Source organism: Bemisia tabaci, chromosome 4 (assembly GCF_918797505.1).
Source record: "Bemisia tabaci chromosome 4, PGI_BMITA_v3".
In the NCBI taxonomy this organism is placed as follows: domain Eukaryota; kingdom Metazoa; phylum Arthropoda; class Insecta; order Hemiptera; family Aleyrodidae; genus Bemisia; species Bemisia tabaci.
In genome coordinates, this window is record NC_092796.1 from 20951209 (window position 1) to 20971841 (window position 20633).

A 20633-nucleotide genomic window follows, 5' to 3' on the forward strand; every position below is an offset into this window, starting at 1 on the left:
GGCATGAACCAAAATCAGCTCAAGTACATTCCACATCTCCTAAAATACCCTCGAGTTGTATTTTTTGAACAGAGGACTGAAGGAGACAACGCGTTTGAACTCTCTTCGAATTTTCACTGAAAGAAGAAGACCAACTTTCACAATTTTGAGTGAAATTTTTGCGCTTAGAGTTTTGCGAAAAAAAAACAAGAACAAGAAGAAGAAGAAGAAGAAATATTTAAGGGGTTTAGCATACTGTAGTGCTAAGGCAGAACACCGTATGAGCCCTCAGACGTTGCCAAATTCCTTCGACAAATATGGAATTTTCGTGAAAATGTGTCAACATTTTTCTACCGATTTTTAAGAGGACTTAATTCGGATTTTGACCTAAAATTGCTGAAAATTTTGAGGAAAAATATCAATAACTTTTTTCATAAATAACTATTCACCAGGAGGAAAATTGGCAACTCTCGAATGTTCATAAAGCGTTTTTACTTAGCACGGTAGCATAGCTAATGTAGTTAGGCTAAGTTTGGTTAAATCCGTCCAATTTGAAAAAAAGGTCCAATAAATCAAAGTAACGTCACGACTGTGTCAGTCAGTATAGGCTGTCCCATTTATAAAAGCCCGAAGAGCAGCTTCGTTTACCAAATGCTTCAAACGATGAGGTATCACCGAAGCATATTTATGTATCTTATTTATACCGATCCGTAGAATGCGCATACTAATAATAATAAATTCTTGGATGTGGGTTAGTTTTCACAGGCACCATATTTACAGTACGATAATATGCCCATCTCTCTGCAATTGTTTACACATTATGACACCGACACCCCCTCTCTGCGCCGAGCATGCTCATTGAGTCAATTTAAACAGATGAATGGAATGGCGCTCCGTATTTCCGCAATGCATTGCTCCCAACTTAGAAGCAATGTTGCCGGTTTACGGAAAATTTCCCCGATTCCACATGAGGAACAATTCAAAAAGGCCAATATTCCACGGAGTGCGGCAGCTTTGGATAGGAATGTCATTCCCCTGCTAATCGTTTGATCTTTTACACTCAGTTTCAACGAGGAGCTTTTGCAGGGCTGCCAAGCTCCTCGTAAATCCCTGTTCAGAGGGGAGAGGAGTTACGATTTTTCTTGCCGAATTTCATGAGACTCACGCATGAGTGAGCTAATGTCTGCTCAGTCATTTGGATGGGGAGGAATAAATAACTTCATCGATCAAAACAGCAGAGAAGAAAGAAATGAAGGAAAGAGAAGACGTTATTCAGGATTTGACACGAAATAGAAGGTTAAGTTTCCCTTCGAGGTTGTAGTTTTGCTTCATCTTAAATTAAATGGATATGCCGTGTACAAAACGCATGGGCCATTGTATAGCCCGAAGTAAATAGCTGTGACTTCTTGAATGCCAAATTTGAACCCGTCATGTGTACCGCCCGCGATGAATTATGATTTTTTAGAAATTTTATTGTATGTATATTTACCTATTTTGTATATTCTCCCGCTTTTTTGAAGGCGGTGAAGTGACCTTATTTCCTTAATTTATTTTCCTGCGAAATAACTTAAATACCGCTGTCGTGAATGTTCAGTTTCTCGCAGCGCGGTTTAACCATACCCAATATAATTAATCTTCTGTCTGTAAGCTTTTCTGGATGGATCGATTGATAAGAGGACTATATTTTGCAATTAGAAACTACCATTTCTTGCTATTCAATAAAAACACGTATCTGTAAAGGGAAACTATTGACACATGCTGTTTCTGAACAGGGCCGAATTTACCTTCTTGCCGCCCATGGGCCGCCTGTATTTTGCCGCCCCCTTCTCATTCGTTTTGAAATATCAATAAAAACCATCAAGTGAACGTGCCAGCGGGTGCATGAGACGCCTTTACTCGCGTCGGACACATTTTTTTGGGAAAGCCCTGCTAACTTTACTAGCAAAAGTTCACGGAACTTTGCGCGAAAGTTAAGTTCCGCAAACCTATCTCTGTGTGGACAAGGTCTTCCACTCATAAGAAATGAACGAACAAATTATAAGAGAACAAACATAAATGCAGTTTTATGATTCAAACTTCCGCCGCCGGGCCGCGCAGACTGCACTGTGTTTGGCGCAATGCGTGAAGTATTCACGCAGTTTCGTAGGCGCTGAGCGTTTCACGCTGATCGACCGTCTTTGGCGCAATACGTGAAGTATTCATGCATTCTTGTAGGCGCTATCCGTTTCACGCTGACCGCAGTGACCGCTTTGTATTTGATGCAATGCGTGAAGTATTCGTGCAGTCTTGTAGGCGCTAATATGTATTACACGCCGACCGACGCGCCGAGGGCTTCTCCTTTTCATCTCAATTCCGCGTCATCATTGCTCTCTGCGCCGCGCCGTTCCAGGCCAAAATTGCGTGTTTGGTTTCTCTCTTAACTCGACTAAGTAAAGGTGTTATTTCTTGTATCACTGAAAGACGACAAAATTAGAAATTACTATACTCTCAGGAAATGAGAGATTTTGTCGCCTTTTCTCGTTTGTAATTTTTTGTCAAAATCCGATTTTTTTTAAAAAAAAAACTGCAAAATTTGCCGCCCCCTTGATTTGCCGCCATGGGCCGCGGCCCATGTGGCCACCCCCTTAATCCGGCCCTGTTTCTGAAATGAGCCGGAAACAGTAGTTCTGAAGTGCATAATGTAGTCCAACTATAAAACCTGGGTCACGCTATCAATCTCTACATCAGTATTTTCAATGTATGTCAGTGTTGCAATCATAGGAGCATCGAATCTTCGATCTTTTAAAGAGTGTTGCTACAATCGCGTCAGTTTCTTGTTCGGCGGTCAGTGGACCAATAAGAGACCAATATCTTCTTCAAAAGATTCAATGACCAGCGCCACCGCCTTTGTTATAGAGACAATGTTTTTAATTTGGTGAAATAGTTGGTATCCGTTTTTTGAAAGTATAAGTGGAGATTGGAGTGGGGAAAATCGAAATATGTGCTTTTGACAGTCACACCATCAATTTTTCACAGCGTGTAATGTTTCGTTCCAGAATAACTCCTCAATTTCGCACGTCTACAGGTTCCATTGAATTCTATACGGTATATTTTTGGAGCTGAATTTACGCCTACACAATATTAAAGCGTTTGTGCGTGCCAGTTGAGGAGAAACATAATTTTAAGGTCATGCAAGTTTTTCCTCACGCTTGGGACACTAAACACCAGGAAAACAAGCTTAACAAATCGACTATAGGCGAAGCACTACCATGAAAATTTTGGATTTACTGTCGCTCTGTCTCGTGCTCACGTGGACTCCTGGAGAGAGCTTAAACTTTTTTAGCAAATTAAATGTTTTCCCTCTCTAAACACTCAGGTAGCACATGGCAGTATGAGTACATCCAGTGTTTTAGAAAATAATCAGTTTTAGGAAGCATCCACGTAATTCGCACACTCCTAAAATCTAGGAGTGAAATCCGGAGTGAATCTCACGCAGTGGCGTGGCGTGCTTTGCGATATATCGATTGATCCGCCATTTAAACCTATGGAAAAGGATCGATTAACAGGGTGTTCGCAGCTAACACCTTAATGATCGATTCTTTACCATAGCTTCAAATGGCGAGAGATCGATAATCGATCATTCACGCCTCGCCACTGACTCTCATGTTGAACAACCGAATGTTATGAATGCAGAGCGGTGTTCATTCTTTTCCTATAGTACTCTCACGGGTATATTTCTATTTTCGGGGTATATTTTCCGCTCCTAGGGAGCGGATATCACTCCGCTTATTATCTTTTTGGTTATTTGACATGAACATCATGAAGAACATGCCTCTTCAGTCTACAGTTCTACTCTAGGACACTCTGAACTTCGACAGGCGAACGTACAAGACTCATGGACTGATCTAGTAACTATGCCACTTGCCTCATCGATCCTTCCATTCGCAGAAAGCGAAAAAATGTAAATGAGCCGAGTAGGAATGTGATCTACATAATTAGTTTTCAGAATTGTCAATACATAAGAGGTCTGTGTGTGAGTTGCTAAAAAGTCCATTTCTCGCTTGAGTAGAGAGTATTACTGATTTTGACTTTATCCGAGGCAATATGTGAATCAGAGTCGTCAACTGATTCAGTCTGTGGATTATGGAAGCCATCTTAGAGATTCTCGCTCATCAAGTCAAGAAGTAATTTTCCGCTGCAAAGGTTTTATTTTTCATATGCAAATGACTGAGGAGACGTATCAGTGCGCGAGTTATTTCCTATAGAAAAGGGTATCTCTTCCTTCCTCCCCCTTTCTCTGCCTCTCTCTCTCTATGAGTGTGCTGAAATGGATGCGTCAAACCAGATTTTTGCGGTTTTCCTATAATGCGGATGAAATTTCTACTTAGTCTGCACGCTCACTCTCAGCACTTGCTAACCCACATGTAGTTCGCACCGCAAAAAAAAAGAAGTAGAACAAAGGCCATGATGCCATTCATTATTCCGTAAATTTACGCGGCTATAAAATGTGTTTCTTCTAGCCTGCTGGTGATTATGTTCAACTTCGGTGAGCAAAACCTTATCATATGTCACTATTACTAACCGTATTTTTCTCAGAATCCAAAAATCATGTTTTGTAACGTTTCATCCGCTCTATCTCTAAGCCGGTGGATTTCGTAACTCTGTCCCGCCTCTCCTAAAAAAATATGTTCCCCTCTTCAAGATGTAACTGATTTAACTAAAAACTAAATATTTCACAAAGAAGAAATCGGCGAGACGCGAGACGCAAAAGTCAAAAACGCATTAGTCAGATATCTGTCATGCTGTTTGACCCGAAACGTCTTCAGTGGTTATAAGTCAATTCGTCCACTTGAATATGTATTTTGTAAAAATTGGTCTATAGTCGATTTGCCCAATAAAATTTGTCCAAACAAATATCTCAATTTGTTGTTCCAAACATTGAATCTGATCCAATAGACGAGTTGTAACCGGAGATGGTAACCGCAAAATTTCACCGTAATTCGGCTATTGATTTGTTACAATTGTTACACCTACATTTTATTAAGTTTCCATGACGACGGTTTTTCTTCGCTCCTCTAACGTAAGGGCTTATCTCGAAGTTCACATGAGCCTCAGAAAGCATGCAGTTTTATGGACGACAGGGCTCACGTGGAAATTGAGATACGCTCTTACGTCGGAGGAGCGACGTATTGAAAGAGCTGAGTAAATGATATCTTGACGGTTATATTTACCTAGTTGCACCAAGAAGCTTAAGTCCACGAGGAAAATTATACTCTATGCTAGTTTTTCCCGCTACAGTGATAGTAAAATGACGTCAACTTGGGCTGATCAAACAATCAACCAACTTGTTTCTAAATATCGCTCAGAAAATCTACCATGTATCTGATATTTATGGTCATTTTTGGTGGATCTCCGAAGTTTCTTAATTTTCCCCTTTTTTCTTCTTCAAGCAAATTTTCGGGGCTGTCATTTTATTTTACCGAAGATTCCAGGGTTTCCTGAATTAATTCAAAGTTCCGAGAAATATTCCGATTTTCTCAAAAGTTCCGGGAAAATTTTTTGAATTACGCCCGGATTTAGTTCACCTATCTGATATTTATGGTCATATTTGGTGGATTTCTCCGAAGTTTCTTAATTTTTCCCTTTTTTCTTCTTCAAGCGAATTTTCAGGGCTGTCATTTTATTATACCAAAGATTCCAGGGTTTTCGGAATTAATTCAAATGTCCCAAAGTTCCGAGAAAAATTCCGATTTTCTCAAAAGTTCCGGGAAAAATTTTTGAATTACGCCCGGATTTAGTTCCGAGGGTCGTCAAATTTAATTTTAAAAGAAAATCGTATTTGATAAAATAATCGGTTAAAATGCCGGAAACCCCGAAATTTCGAGAAAATTCCGAGAATACCTGAAATTTCCAGAAATTTCGAAGATACCGGGAAATTTCCGATTATTTGAAAAGTTCCGAAATTTTACATTAATTCCGGGCAGTGGCATTACGACTAAATTTACTCTAATCAAAATATAGCCGTACACTGAAAAAAAAAGTAGCTTGGATCAAGCATGATAATTCTTGAATTTGCCGCCAAGAATTTTCTTTATCTTGCTTTAAGCTGACTTTTTCTTGATTCAAGAAAAATAATGCTTGGGTTAAGCAAAAAAGTAGCTTATATTAACCAGCAAAATTCTTGATTTAAGAAGAAATGCTTCTTGGCGGCAAATTTAAGATTCTTTTTTTTTTCCAGTGCAGCGCGACTAAATTTACTCTCATCAAAATTTAGCCGTAGAGCACATCGTTATGTTCAATTTTTTCATAGCGTGTGTTAGAATCCAGCAGTCTGGCCGGATGTCTATTTTTCCGGCTGCAGATATCGTCTCGGTGTTCCGCGGCGCGACCGAACATATTGTTTTCTTTCCGGCGGAGGTACTTACGGCAGTAATTCGGCCCATCTATTTTCGGCTCCTTCCATTTATGAGTCTGGCGGGAGTCATTCTTCTCCCTGTCTCGGCACCTCTTTCGTCTCGTCTCCCGGCACGCAGCGTCTGGACCCGACAGCGCGGCCGCAGCACTGGAAATTTTGGGCGTCGAAGAATTTTTTTCTCTTTTCTACTCTCCCAGTTCCAAAAATAATTTAGGGTGTGCGGTAATTCTGCCGGGGGAATATCGAGTCGCCAACGTCGCACGTTTATTATGATGAGAAAAGGGGCTTGCGGCTTGTCTTTGAATGGCAGAGCATGTGTGTATTTAGTATGACATTTTTTTGAAGGGGCAACAGAGGGCTTGTACTTCTTTTTTGACACCCAAGAAACCCATAAGATCTTACGTTTTTTGTCTATCAATTTACTCAAAGTATGTCATCGCGGCATTCTCACGGAGGAGCATACGGTGCCGTCGCTACGCCCCTAGTTTCGCTCATTGCAGACATACTCGCTGCCAGTCATCCCTCTGCTCCTTCCGCAGCCTTTTTTTCGTGCCTTAAAGTACGATGTTTTTATTCATTGTACACGGAAAAAACAAGACTAGTGTTGAGCACTACTGGCCGTTTAGTGGGGAGTAGTTGAGGGCTGGCGTCTAAGCGCTGTACAGCTCAACACCGGAAGGCAGTACAAGTGGGCACTGAACATGAGTAGTGCTAATCAGATGCCGCGAGACGTAGTTGCGCTTAACAGGTGTAAATTCACCCATGAAACGTCGGAGTCACGATAGCCTGGTGGTAACGCGCTGGTCTTCCACCGGCGCAACCCGAGTCCGATCCCAGGCGGAGGCGTTTCATATTTTACGCTCGCTCCAAAGTCACTTTAGGGCTTGACACTACTTCTTCCTTAGTGACCCAGCCTCGAGCTGTTTAGTGCCCAGCACTCCTCTGACTTGCTGGCTCCATTTGACCTAACCCTCGTTAGTGCCCAGCACTAACATGTAGGTCCCAACCCTAAGCTCGTTTTTTCCGTGTACCCAAATTGACAGTGGCGTGTCCTTACTTTCGAATTTCATCATTTGTTCCAATATCTGCTATGCGGTTTACTCTAAGATCATTAAAATATTAGGAGTTTGCCTCAAAATCAAGGAACAAGTAAATAAATGAAAGAGCTGCGCAGTTTTTAAGGTATTCCGTTTGAAGCATCTGGTAAGAGGTTTAAAACTGAGCTAAACCTTTGCAAGCCTCGCCCGATCAGGATTACCTGTAAAAAATAAGGTTTTTTTAATTAGACTCCCTTTTGCATCGAGGAACTCCATGCACGGACAAGCTCATCCAAGTACAAAGATTAATCTGCATAGACAACCATATGGCCCGCACGGTGTTTCTAAAATGAGCCAGAAATAGCGGTTCTTTATTGCAAAATGTAGTCCAACTGGCCTGCATTAATAATTGTAAGTATAAAGAAACTGCTCATAGTGGTAAATTCTTTACTTATGGCTTTTCCATGCTGTATAGTTGTCATTGGTTTCCAAGGCATTAAAATCTTCGATCGCTAGGCAAGGTAAACGTGCTCTTTTTTCGAATTTCATTCGACAGTTTAAGGAATGAGGTACAGCCGAATTTCGGCTTGAACACATAGGTATGTCAGCTATGAAGAGCCAAGAAATTACCACCGCGAGGTATGGTTTCTTGGATGAATGGTCGCGTATCGAAGGAAAGACAACGTCATTTTTCTCCCAGTAACAAGCTCGATGACAATTTTTAACGCTCATACTTGTTTGAAAGATAGTGCCGAACGTTTCATAGCATAGTGGTATTTGTGAATCCGCCAAAATATTATTATTTCTGTTCTGCTGGTAAAAGAGGTGATTTTCGTTTTACTTTAATCTCTTAGAGTGCATGGAGATGTAGCACGACTGAGTTGATTAAGTAAGTCACGCCCTTTCACCCGAAAAGCTCGTCTGGATAGTGCTTTCGAACGAACTTCTTCTCAGAAATAGTAAGGTCCCAAAAAGCACTTGAAGAATGTTTGATTCAATACTTATTTTCGATGAGCTCTCAGTGCTTGATCTTTTTCTGCATCAGTCACTCAAAAAGTGCTTGAAATTAGTTGCCAATTTTCAGTGGAACTTTTTTCCATCTAAATAATAGGATTCGATATTGGATCGCCTACATTAAATCCGGATGCATGCAAAATTTTTGCACACTACCTTTCCGTTCTAATGGCAGATCTTGCTCGTTTGTCCTTTTTCCGGACCCCTGTTGTATTTATTATTCAAATCAATCCAAAGCTTGTGGCACTTTGCCAGACGGCAAACCTTTCCAGTCTGCGTCTATACTTGCACCGGTAAATTCTTAAATTTCGATACCTCCAAGTGTTTTCCTTGGAAAAGTAAAATTTCAATTTTTTGAGCTAACTTTTACAAACATTTAACTCCGAGCGCCAAAGGCTTAGCCTAAGGCCCCTTTCCCTATAGCCGACCTTGAATCGAAATCTTTGTTTAACCCTCTGATGACAAGTGCCGAGAAGCAAAAAATCGATAGCTAGAAAGTTAATTGCAGCTTAATTGCTGCTTAATTGCAGTGTTTCAAAATCCCCGCCCCAATTTTAAAGTTTCGACGAGAAACTATAGCCAACTTCATCGCTTGTAACTTATCAGAATATTTCACTAACTGAGAAAAAAATCAAGAAAGTTTTCAAAAAATTACGCTCACCAGTTTCTTAACGGAAAATTAAAGCATGACAGAAAATTTGCAACGTCGCAAACGGAGATACGTGGTTTTGCATTTTAGCCGTAGAAATATGCTCGAACCGCGGCTAAAGCGTAGGGTGAAGGAATTCTTAAGAATTCCTTACGAGCTTAAGCTCGTGAGGAAATGTACGGTACAAGGCGTCTTTTTTCTCCTTCTAGGTATTGTATTTCTAATAGGTGAAAATGATAAAAGAGGTAAATAAATTTTAATGCGAGCCGATTCTTTCATTTTTTCATTGAACTCGTACTTTTGACGTTTTTGCAAAGTGAGAAAATTTTCCAAGAGTGAGGACATTTTAAGACCGTAAGATTGCAACCCGTTTTTCCTTAGAAGAATCCTCTGCATCCCTAGACAAGTTTAAACTTTAACTTTAGGAGCTCAATCCCTTATCTCGCGGGAATTCCGTTTGTTCCGGAACTTGCTAAGGATTCCGTCTTACGAACATCACTGTCAGTTCAGTTAACTTCCAGGATAAACCGCTGAAGACGTTTGGGCTGACGGAAGTGTCGCGCACTCTGATATGGATTGCATTTTGCAAGAAGGAATCAGAAGCATTGCAATGTTGCTAAGATTGTGCAACTTCTTTTGTCTGGGAAGAAACCCCTGACTATTCATTTACAACTCCTAGTTTACTCACTAAAACCTGTAAATTTAAGACAAAAATAACCGTGTGAATTTCATATTTTTTCATAATTTCAGTAATTTATTGCAAGGGATGAAGTTGCACAATCTTAGCATCACTGCAATTCTTCTAGTTCCTTTTTGCAAAATGCAATCCATTTAATCATTTGGGTCTTTTCTGCCATAGACACATCAAAATAGACCATAATTTTTGTATTTAGGGCCATAACTCGCATTTTCTGAGGGAATAGATGTTATGAACCACCCAAAACACGCATATTTCACCCTCGCTCCCTTTCACCCCCTCTAGCTGCGGGTAAATTTTTTTTGTAAATCTTTTGTGTCTCTGTACACCACAGAAAACTTCAATAGATTGACCAACTGAAATTCGCAATTTTTCAAAAATAAAAAGGCACCCTATTGTTGCTATACAGCCCAAAAAAAAGGTAAATCGATGCCAAGTTATTATACTCCCTTTGACGGCGTTATCGCACCGCAATTAGCGCCACGCCGAGGCTAGGCCCTAGTGTTCGAGTTATTAGTTCATGTACTTAAGTTATCTAATCTCTCCAACTAGGTATTCCTAGATAGTGCAGTTTGTATACGCGGAATAATCTTCGTTGTCGCGCCGGTAAGAAAAGCGTAAATTATGAACTCGATTTCCGAAATTTTTTTCTCCGTTTCAGTCTTAAAAAAGCTTTCGCCCTCGAAAGTAGAACTGAAGACAGATACGTAGTCTTAATCCCTCTCCCGCAACTCCAAAATCCTTTTCGTCAATAAGCATGAACACCTCCGAGCTGCACCATCTTCAAAAAAATAATTCTGGCTCCAAGAGCGTTGATTCGGGAATTTGCTTGGAAAGATTTTTGGGAATTTTTTTTTTCAAAATTGGAAACCTCGATGAATATCTCAGTTTGCTGCTGGACTATATTCAGCGATGATTTATAGATTTTTTCTCTGGAGGAGAGAAATGGTACCAAGTTTGGTTTTCCTTCTCATCAAGTATAAGAACTCACGACGATGCGAACCTAAATACGTATCCTGTTGTGCCACCAATGTGTGGTCGTCGCAATGGATCCATTGCGCGTGCAATAGGTTTATTTTTTTCGGTGGTTACCTTTGACGGATTAAACGCCTAATTTTAAGGTATGCTTAAACACCCAATTTCTATGTACATACTATTAATATAGAGACATCGCTCTTTAAGGAATATGGCTAATGACGCCATAAAACACTTTCACACATTCATCGGTTTGTTTTCCTTCAGTCTCATCACAGATATACTTTGAGCAACCAATAAAAGTGCTCCTAGGTGATTGGTATAATGTCTGAACAGTTGTGTTGGTATCAGCGATATAAGACTAAATTGGGATGTACAGACTATAACGCTCATTGTCAGTGTTTACATCTATCGACTTATTCGGCGGCTCTACGCGATTCGGAATGGAATACACTCAGCAAATGAGAATGTCGAAAAATGCCCAAATTGGCCCCACTCGAGTGCCGGAATAGGACCATCAGCTATGAATTTCTGTAGCATTTCGACGAAGTCCAGAATATTGTACTAGACTAATCGGTTTTAGCCGGTCATCTAATCCTTACAGTTGGTATATCGATGTAAACATGCACGCACAGTAAGTAAAAGTGACCGACTTTTTGTGTCATGGAATTTTTTTTTTAATTTTAACCCTGTTTGGACGCATTTTGAGGCTTCCATGACGCATATTTTTCATTCATTTCTGCCAAAAAAATACGTTTATTTTTTCCTTTTCAGCGAAGAATACTCTCAAATTGTTGCATTGAATGGACGCGGAAATTTTTTGAAATTTTAACTGTTTTCGGCCCCATTTTGAGGCCTCCATGATGAAAATTTTAGAAAATACTGAGTTAATGAACACCGTGTTTTCAATTTAGAGTCTACGTTAAGAGTGATAATCATCCTCGACGAATGTCTCTTCCCACCAGCCAGAATTTCTGGGAGGGACCCGATGATAATATTTTCAATTCTGGGGGGAGGGGGGAGGGGGGGGCAAGGTCTCCCTGCCCCCCCCCCCCTTCGCACGCCACTGGCGGAGTGATGTGATGACGGGCTGTAACCAATTATTGTCGTTAAATGTATACCGTCAAAAAACGCCAGAATGACGAAAGTCCCGAGTGATCCAATTTCAGCAGTGGGGTGGAACTGATTTCGACCCTCTTCGACGGGATTTCTGAATGGTGCACATGTCGTAGGCAAATGGCAAAATCAGACATTTTGTCAAATGCCTAGGCAAAAAGTCGAATATTCTAATTAAGATTGAAATTTTGATTCTTTTCCTAATTTCAGACAAAATAATTCATTGCTCCTGCAAGAAAAAATTCTTCGTAGAAATTTGCACACACCATAGTATTTTAAACAATTTTTAGCTCCTGAGGAGATACTGATCTTGAAATTTTCAGCATGTCGTAAAATACACAATTTTTTGGAATTTCAACATTTAAAAATATGAGAAGCAATTGAATAGGAAGAGACAAAAAGAGCTCGTATAGGTATGATGAGTTATTTCTTCAAAAATATTGAAAAATCGTGAGCTCTTCGCCATAAATTCACAAAATTTTGTAGACCGCCAAAAGGCGATCTGCCTAGGCATTTGACAAAATGCCTGATTTCACTATTTGCCTGCGACACACATATACGGACCACCATTCTTTGCTGACTTATATGATTTTAGTTTCGAAGCACGAATCTCAATGACTCGTTCAACTAACTCGATTACAAACAGGATTATTTTCCCAATGGGGGCTATGTGTAATTGTGCATTTTTACATGAAAATTGGCGACGGCGTCGTGCAGTTCGGCATCTGCGGGCCAGATCGCATGCCGCTTGTCGCGCGGTTCGCGGGCTCAGTTCCGCGCGAGTCGGATTTTCGAGTGATTGTCAAGTGACCGCCTGCACCTCGTGATTCCCGCGTGGGGTTCCGCTGCTCTCTTGAAAAATTGGAACATTTCTGAATGCCCAGTGAAGCTGAAAGTTCGAACTTAATTGGATTTCAGTTTACAGGTTCGTCCGAGCAATTATTGCATTTTTGTTTATATTTAGCAACTTACATAGGTACAGAGCGTCTCGCTCTTTTCAAAACGTCTCGTGTATTTTTCAAAAATACTAGTTAATCTTTATTTTTTTTTTATTTATTTACTTTTTCTAAATCTCAAAAACATAGATCAATGCATTCTCATACACGGAGAGAAAAAACCTCGTGCGTGGGACCCGAAGTATAGGTCATATGGATCTCTGAAGTTTTCGGATTGAGCATCTGAACACTTTAGGTCTAGCTGTCGAGGTTCGGATCACACATTTGAAACTTCAGTTCGTACATCTGAGGTACTTCAGATGTGAGAACCGAAGTTTTTCGGGTGTGAGAACCGAAGTTTTTCGAATGTGAAAAAAACCGAGGTACTTCGAATGTGAAAACCGAGGTACTTCAGATGTAAGAACTGAAGGTTCAGATGTGTGATCCAAACCTCAGCAGCTGGACTTGAAGTGTTCAGATGCTCAATCCGAAAACTTTAGAGATCCATGACCTAAACTTCGGGTCCCACGCACGAAGTGTTTTTCTCCGTGTAAATCTCACACTGAAAAAAAAAGCTCCGGCTGTGGAAGGCGCACTTACGGGCCATATACCGTCCGCGTTCCGGGCGTAGCCTCCGGAGCAATCTAAACTACGGCTCCAGCACCCAGAAGTTTCGGCCTCTGAGCCCAAATAGTAGCGGAATGTCTGTCCATATACCCCGTAACTTTTTTCCCCAGTGTAATCACAATAGTTTTCTGTCAACTTAGGTGTTCAAGATCCCGTTGGATTCATACTTTCGATCTTAATGCTCGTTTTATACAGGCGCGGTATCGAAAAGCGGGCTGCGTATTCACATTTGGACCACATTTTGCAATTAGGAATAACCACCTCTAGCTTATTGCAGGTACAACATATGCGTCATTAGTTTCCGTAAGTAGTTAGGTGTTTTTATTAATGAGTCAGAATTTGTAGTTCCGAATAATTGCAAAATGCAGTCCGTTTATCGAGTACGAGGTATGTCGCTGAATGTGCCAATGAGCGCAGGCATCACAGCGGGATGTCACGTCCATACATACGTACTTGCGAAACAGAATTCCGAAATCGTGGCTGGATAAACATTTCCGAGACGAGGAGGACCCAGGCCAGGCGTTATTAGATGTCATGTGTAGTAAGCATGAGGGTATTTCGCCGAACTGGATGTCTAGAGCATGGCCTCAAGTGTCATGGGCGTAATCAATTATTTTCTGGCTAGATGCCGCCGCCGCTGCTCGCGCTCGAATCACGAGGGTCATCCGACGTAGGACTCATCTTTCCGAAGGCTCCCTCCGACACTCCTGCGAGCGTATACAACTGTACTGCCGTGCTAAGGAAAAACGCTGTATGAACCTTCAGGCGTTGCCAAATTTCCATTGATGAAACACGAATTTCCTGGTAAATTTATGAATATCTTCCTTCCAATTTTTCAGATCATTTTGTTTGCAATTTTACCTGAATTTACTGAAAATTTCATGGAAAAAGATCCATAACCTACTGCAAAACTAAACATTTTATCGAAGGAAATTTGGCAACTCTCGAATGTTCATGCGGCGTTCTTCCTTAGCACGGCAGTCTAGGAGTCCTCGCTGTCCTCAGCTCAAAATTAGTTGACAGCATATTTTGTGTGCGTCTTGGATGGCTTGAGATGTCCGTCAAGTTGAGCGTAAACCACACGGAGAAAAAAACCTCGTGCAGGACCCGGAGTTTAGGTCATATGGATCTCTGAAGTTTTCAGATTGAGCATCTGAACACTTAGGGTCTAGCTGCCGAGGTTCGGATCACACATCTGAAACTTCAGTTCTTACATCTGAAGTACTTCAGTTTTCACATCCGAAAAACTTTGGTTCTTACATCTGAAGTACCTCAGTTGTAAGAACTGAAGTTTCAGATGTCAAACCTGAACTTCGGCAGTTAGACCTTAAGTATTCAGATGCTCAATCCGAAAACTTCAGAGATCCATATGACCTAAACTTCGGGTCCCACGTACGAAGTTTTTTTTCTCCGTCCATGGTGTCTCGGACCGGAACAAACGAGAATTTTTCAGGGAAAATCAGGGAGAAGTTGGGGAATCTGTTCTAGAAACTGGGAATTTCCTCTTCTACCGCACAGAGTTTGTTATTGCACGTGAGTCGCCATCATCGACTTCTTGAATAGCGTATTTGAATCTTCAGATCATCCACTGAAAAAGAAACTCCGGCCCTGAAAGTCGTACTGACGGGCTGTATAGGCAAACTGTCCGTGTTCCGGGCTCAGAGACCAAAAGTTGCGGGCGTAGCACCCGGAGAAATCGAAGCTATGGCTCCAGCATCCGGAACTTTCGGCCTCTGAGCCTGGAACGGTCGGTATGTCTTTATAACCCGTAACTCTTTTTTTTTTCAGTGAGCGTGGTGTCTAGGACCATGAAACCTAAGACCGGAACAAACCGGGATTCATCAGGGAACGAAAAATTTCAGGTGAAATCAGGAATAAGTCAGGGAATCTGTTCTAGAAACTGGGAATTGCTCCTTGCCGCGCATAGAGTTTATGTTATTGCACATAAGTCGCCATCATTGACTTGGCATATTTGTATGGCATACATGGCATACATGGCATACATTTGTATGGCATACACTTTGGCATACATTGTATGGCATATTTGAATATGTAAATCATCAGAATAGAGGGATTACCCTTGACCAGGTAATATAAACACCAGAAAAGGTTTCGGAGTTCTCAATTTGAATGTGCGCCAAAGAAACGGCTGGAAGTTGAAAAAAATTTATATTCATATCTGGAATTCTGGAGAATTATATAGCTTTTCTCAAGTAAATCCGGGGAAGCGGGAGAAACCAAGGTTTCCCATCAGGGAATAAGATCTTAAAAATCAGGGAATGGGCATGATCAAGAATTTAGAAACCCTCGCGAAAACGTTCCGATCGACGGTCCTCATGATTTTGTACGGGATGCCGAAGAAGAATTTACGTAATGCGTGCGTTGTAAACAGACCAAAACTATAGAACGTATTCATAGTAATAATAACTATGGACAACTGACCTAAATGTACAGGAACCATGTAGCACGTAAAACCTATTACGAGTTACAATTACAAAGAGTAACAATTAATTAAGAGTTAATTGTCACTCTTGATTAGTTCATTTTCATATAGTTCTTTTTCACATAAATTTGTTCATTTTAGAGATCCCGAACTGACAATGTCCCCCCGGTAATTATAGGTTCCCAGAAACCGGCGAAATCAAATAGACTCTGGTTCACTCTTTTTCATAATGATCATCCCTGGATCGCCATAGCAACCGCAGGATTCCGAACCGCAGTAATTAGCCCAATTAATTGCTGCGCACTGGATTGGTGCCGCGTTTAACAAGAGCCAGGGACTTAAACGGTGGAGACATAATTGGTGAATTGTAACAATTAATCACCAATTTCCTACGTTTCAACGAGTGGAAAAAATACATTTTTGCACAGCGTGCCAACATTGAGCAAGCAGTGTCATATTAGTTGGACTGAGTTCTCAAAAGTTTTATTGCAATAAAAATGGTTTTTATGAAAATTGTATTTATTCGTTGCAGTTGCGCTTCGTTGAATGAACCAACCTAATCCGTTTTTTTAGTTCGATTTTTTTCGGAGGGTGAGGAGAGAGTGACTATCTCCATCGTGGTCACTTTCGCCATGGGTTTAAAAATAAAATTTCGGAGAAACTTTAAAGCCCTACCGCAAAATTCACAAATTTCAGAATTGACTTTTCAACACACGTACATCTAAATATTTTTAGAAAATTTAAGCAGCTCATTTGCGGGAAGAACACAGCTTAGAAGCCAGATACCAAAATTTTCACCTAAATCGCTCGGAGATTTTCCTTATTTTTCGGCATTACGGACCACATTTTCCTGAGTATCACGATGTCCTCGTGTCACTTTCTATCGTACTTTTCTCAAGGGTATTCGAGATAATGGAGTTAAAACAAGGTAAATCCCATAATAGGTTGAGCCAAAGCCATATGGTGTTTTTTCCTGTATGCCGTTTGAAAATTCAAATTTAATCTCATAACACTTTCTTTCTTTCCTGTTTCAGGTTTGTTCAGATGCCCATTCTACCACGTATCATTCGAATAAGTCGTTAGAGGTGAGTCACACTGATCATCCTTCAGCTTTGGAGACCTTCTCTAATGAATATTTTTTCTTCTTTTGCCATTTTCTCATTACCGAACATAGAGCTATTTTTGTTTCTTACACAAAAATAGACTCTGGTTTTGTTTTCTACATCACGAGTTATGACAATGGCAGGCATACTTGATAGAATTTCGACCACGTTCGCCGAAATTTGAAGTTTGTGGATGTTAGACAAATTTGACGCAATTATATAATAAATGAAATTCTGCTCACGGTTGATACATTTTGATACAAATTGAAAAAATAGTGCAGTTGTGTAATACTTTTAATAAACAAAATCAAATATGTCGAATTACTGAACTTTTCAATTTTGAGAAAGTTCGATTGAAGCACGACGAGATACTTTTCAATTTTTCGTAGTTGTATTAAAAATGAATGAACGATCCAAAGTTCGATGTCCAAAAAGTCGTGTCTCCAAAAGCTTGATATGAGTATCAAATTTTGGCAACTTCAAGCAAGTTCGACAAGTCGGTAAAGTTCCGATTAATCCGATGTTCCGTTAAGGAGAGTACGCGGTACATCGGGTATATCCAGGAAGCGATTTTGCACGCTAAGTAAAATAAGTATAGTCGTGAAAATGAAAGCTTCCTCATGATTATATCCTTTTAATTAATGCAGTCAATTAAATTGTTTTGTCGCCACTAAGAATTTTTTTGAAAACTCCTGTAAACTGCCGTAGCCCCAAGGCGGTTTGAAGGACAGATCATTCAGAATGTTTAGCATCAGGATTTTCCTGACTTTTGGGACTCTACCAGAATTTGAGGTCAATAAAGATTTAATCAAGATTCAAAGAAAAATCGGTCGTAAAATCCGGATTTGAGAAAAGTCGGCTGTCCGATCGGATTTTTTTTATGCTTTCGCATACGATTATGCAGAAATTTTAATTTTTCTCCACAAAAAATCGGAATTTTATCAGGATTTAGCAGTCAAAATCAGGGAAAATCAGGATTTCCCAATTTGAAAAAAAAACTAGACACCCTATCATCAAGAATTTTCCTCAGAGAGCTTTGGAGATATAGTAAGGGGCCGTTCATATATTACTTAACGCTCAAGGGGGGGGGGGGGGAGGGTCGAGGAGATTGTTACACCATTTTGTTTTTACGTCTTAAATGATAGAGACCTACGTCACAAAAGCGTTACAAGGGATGGGGGTTAAAAAATCTGAAAAAGCGAGTTACGGAATTTATTGACGGCCCCCAAGTTTTTTTGAAAGAATTCTCAAATGGAACGGGACTCGAAGAGTGCGACCTAAAATTCCGACCTAGATCGGGATTGTTATGTGTCACGGTGATTTCCGCTGGTATAGGTTCGACACGAATGCAATGCTCCCGGAAAATCGGATTTTTCCCTTCTTTTCTTCTTTTTGTAGGAAAATCTCATTCGAGGAGGATGTTGACATCCATTATTATCCTAAAACTTACGCAACAACTGCGTTATTCCCTTTCTTTCTCTCTGAGTTTTTACCTATGTGTTTTTTTACCGAAGATAGCGTTACGTCAAGCGTTATAAGTGGGGAAGAGGGTCAAAAAATTCCAAATTTTAATTTACGTACTACAAGGACGGCCCTGAAGCCCAGAAAATAGGCAAGTTTTGCTATTTTAAGGTCGTTCCTTCAAAGTTTTTTAATATAATGTTTAAGATTTTCTCAGTTTGCCGCGATCTGCGCATCACAAGATCCGAGATTTCTGCATTCCTCAATTGAACTTCATGTTGCAATTAGGAACTACAATTGAGGGGCTTCGAGGACTAGGCGCGTAAGTGCAGTTTTTGCTACTTTGAGAAATACGTGTTCAAAGTTTCGACATTTCATGGATCCTTATGGCGGAAAGAAAGTTCAACCTGACTTTTTGATGCTTAAAAATTGAAATTTTGGAGCGAAAATTTCCCAGAACATATTTTAAGACTATAGTTTTACTTAAAATTATCCATATATCAATTTTTCAAAAACTGCACTTATGCTCCTTGTCCTCCAAGACCCTCAATTTCTAGCTCAGCTTAGAAACAACGTATGTACCATTAATTTCCCTATGAACGTAAGTGTTTTCACGGATGAGCCTGAAATTTTAGTTCGCCTAATTGTAAAGTGAAGTCCAAAATTTCCATGCAGTTGATCCTGAAAAAGTTTCACGTTCTCTACGTGGAATTTTGACAGGGGAAGTATTTCGCATTGCTTCATTTTCCACCCCATTTAGTGATCCATTTTTGTTTTTTTCCTCGGGAACCTTGCCTCTCGGCTCTCAGCGCACCCGGTATACGCGTCCACGCCACGGCCTCTTCCATCCGGGCACGGTTACGACGCCGCATAGGGGAACGAGTAAATAGAAGAAGTCGGACATGAAATTTTTGTCCAAAATTTCAAATTTTGCTGTCAATTTCGTCCCAAATTCAAATTTAAGTAGTGTTTTGGATAGGAAATTTCACGAAAAAAACCAATATTTCCACTTTTAAACTTTTTTGTTTCTTATTTTTATAAATACAAGATTTCTAAGTGTCCAAATTTTGTCCGACTTCGCCTATCGACTCGGTCCAGTGTGCGCCGTGGAACATCGAAAGTAACGCGGCGATTTTTTCACGTCGCCGGCAGGCCGCGTCTCGCACGAAGCTCAAAAATGCAAATGCCTGATCGATCGCTCCTCTCGCTCGGGTAAATCGGATAATGTAAGTAATGCTCATATTCCATTCAGCGCGTACTGCCGGCCGTAAACATCTACTCTGCCGTGCTAGGGAAGAACGCCGTATGAACGTTCGAGCGTTGCCAAATTTCCCCGGATAAAAACATGTATTTTCGACGAAATTCATGCTTATTTTTTCTTGAAATTTTCAGATATTTTAGAATAAATTGCGAACAAAATAGTCTGAAAAATTGAAAGTAAAATATTTACGATTTCCTCAATAAATTCGTATTTTATCAGAGGAAATTTGGCAACGCCTGGAGGTTCATACGGCGTTTTTCCCGAGCATGGCAGTACTTAAGTCGAGTATTTCTCGCGCGATGCATATTTCAACGCCGGGTCCTTTCTTCGGCCCCGAAGTGGGTCGCCCTCGGGGCATCGGTCAGCCCAGTTTGGTGTTATCACCGGAGTGAAAAGTCCCGCGAGGGGGAGGGAAGTCCTCCCTCACCCCCCCCCCCCCCCCGCTGCGATAGAATTTGTAGGGCAAGGGTAAATTGGGTCCAATCCAATCGAAAGAAACCAATTAACATTCGAAATCGAGTTGAATAGCGTAAAGTAAACCTGTCATTTCTACAGTGGGCTTTTTATAAAATGCGTGTCTGTTTAGCGGGAAAAATCGGGTTAATTTAGTCGTGGGGAGGCTGGGTTTAGGGTAGCTCTATGAATGAGGCCTAATCGAACATCAAAATTGAAATAGTCCCAATACCCCCATGACCCTAAAAAGATAATCATATTTTCCATTGACGTTACTGCAGATGTGGCCCTATTACCAAACTGCGTTCAAGCGATAATTGATTAATCATTCAGGAATGTTCGTGCCGTAAATCAGCCTCCAAAATCTTAAAATAGGGAAAGTCGAAAGCACCGTTTCCAATTGAATCGCGGGACGTGCAAAAACCGCTAATGTCCATTTCTCCAGTCTTAAGTTTTTTTGAGTTCATAATACTTTTAAAGAGTCGATAC

General features: G+C 40.5%; 1 protein-coding gene across 7 annotated transcripts in view; it reads left to right on the forward strand.

The window, feature by feature from the left end:
- Nucleotides 1-20633, forward strand: part of LOC109035413 (alpha-1,6-mannosyl-glycoprotein 2-beta-N-acetylglucosaminyltransferase) — a 79502-nt gene that overhangs the window by 27130 nt on the left and 31739 nt on the right. The window contains exons 1-2 of one of the 7 annotated variants that reach the window (XM_072299487.1): nucleotides 4440-4504; nucleotides 16901-16951. The exons of 2 other annotated variants lie outside the window; for them this stretch is intronic. The gene's annotated coding sequence lies outside the window, so the exon portion shown is untranslated. Of the gene's footprint in view, nucleotides 1-4439; nucleotides 4505-12596; nucleotides 12787-13618; nucleotides 13701-16900; nucleotides 16952-20633 lie in introns of those variants that run through there. 4 more of the 7 variants (XM_072299488.1, XM_072299486.1, XM_072299485.1 and 1 more) reach the window with 4 other exon arrangements.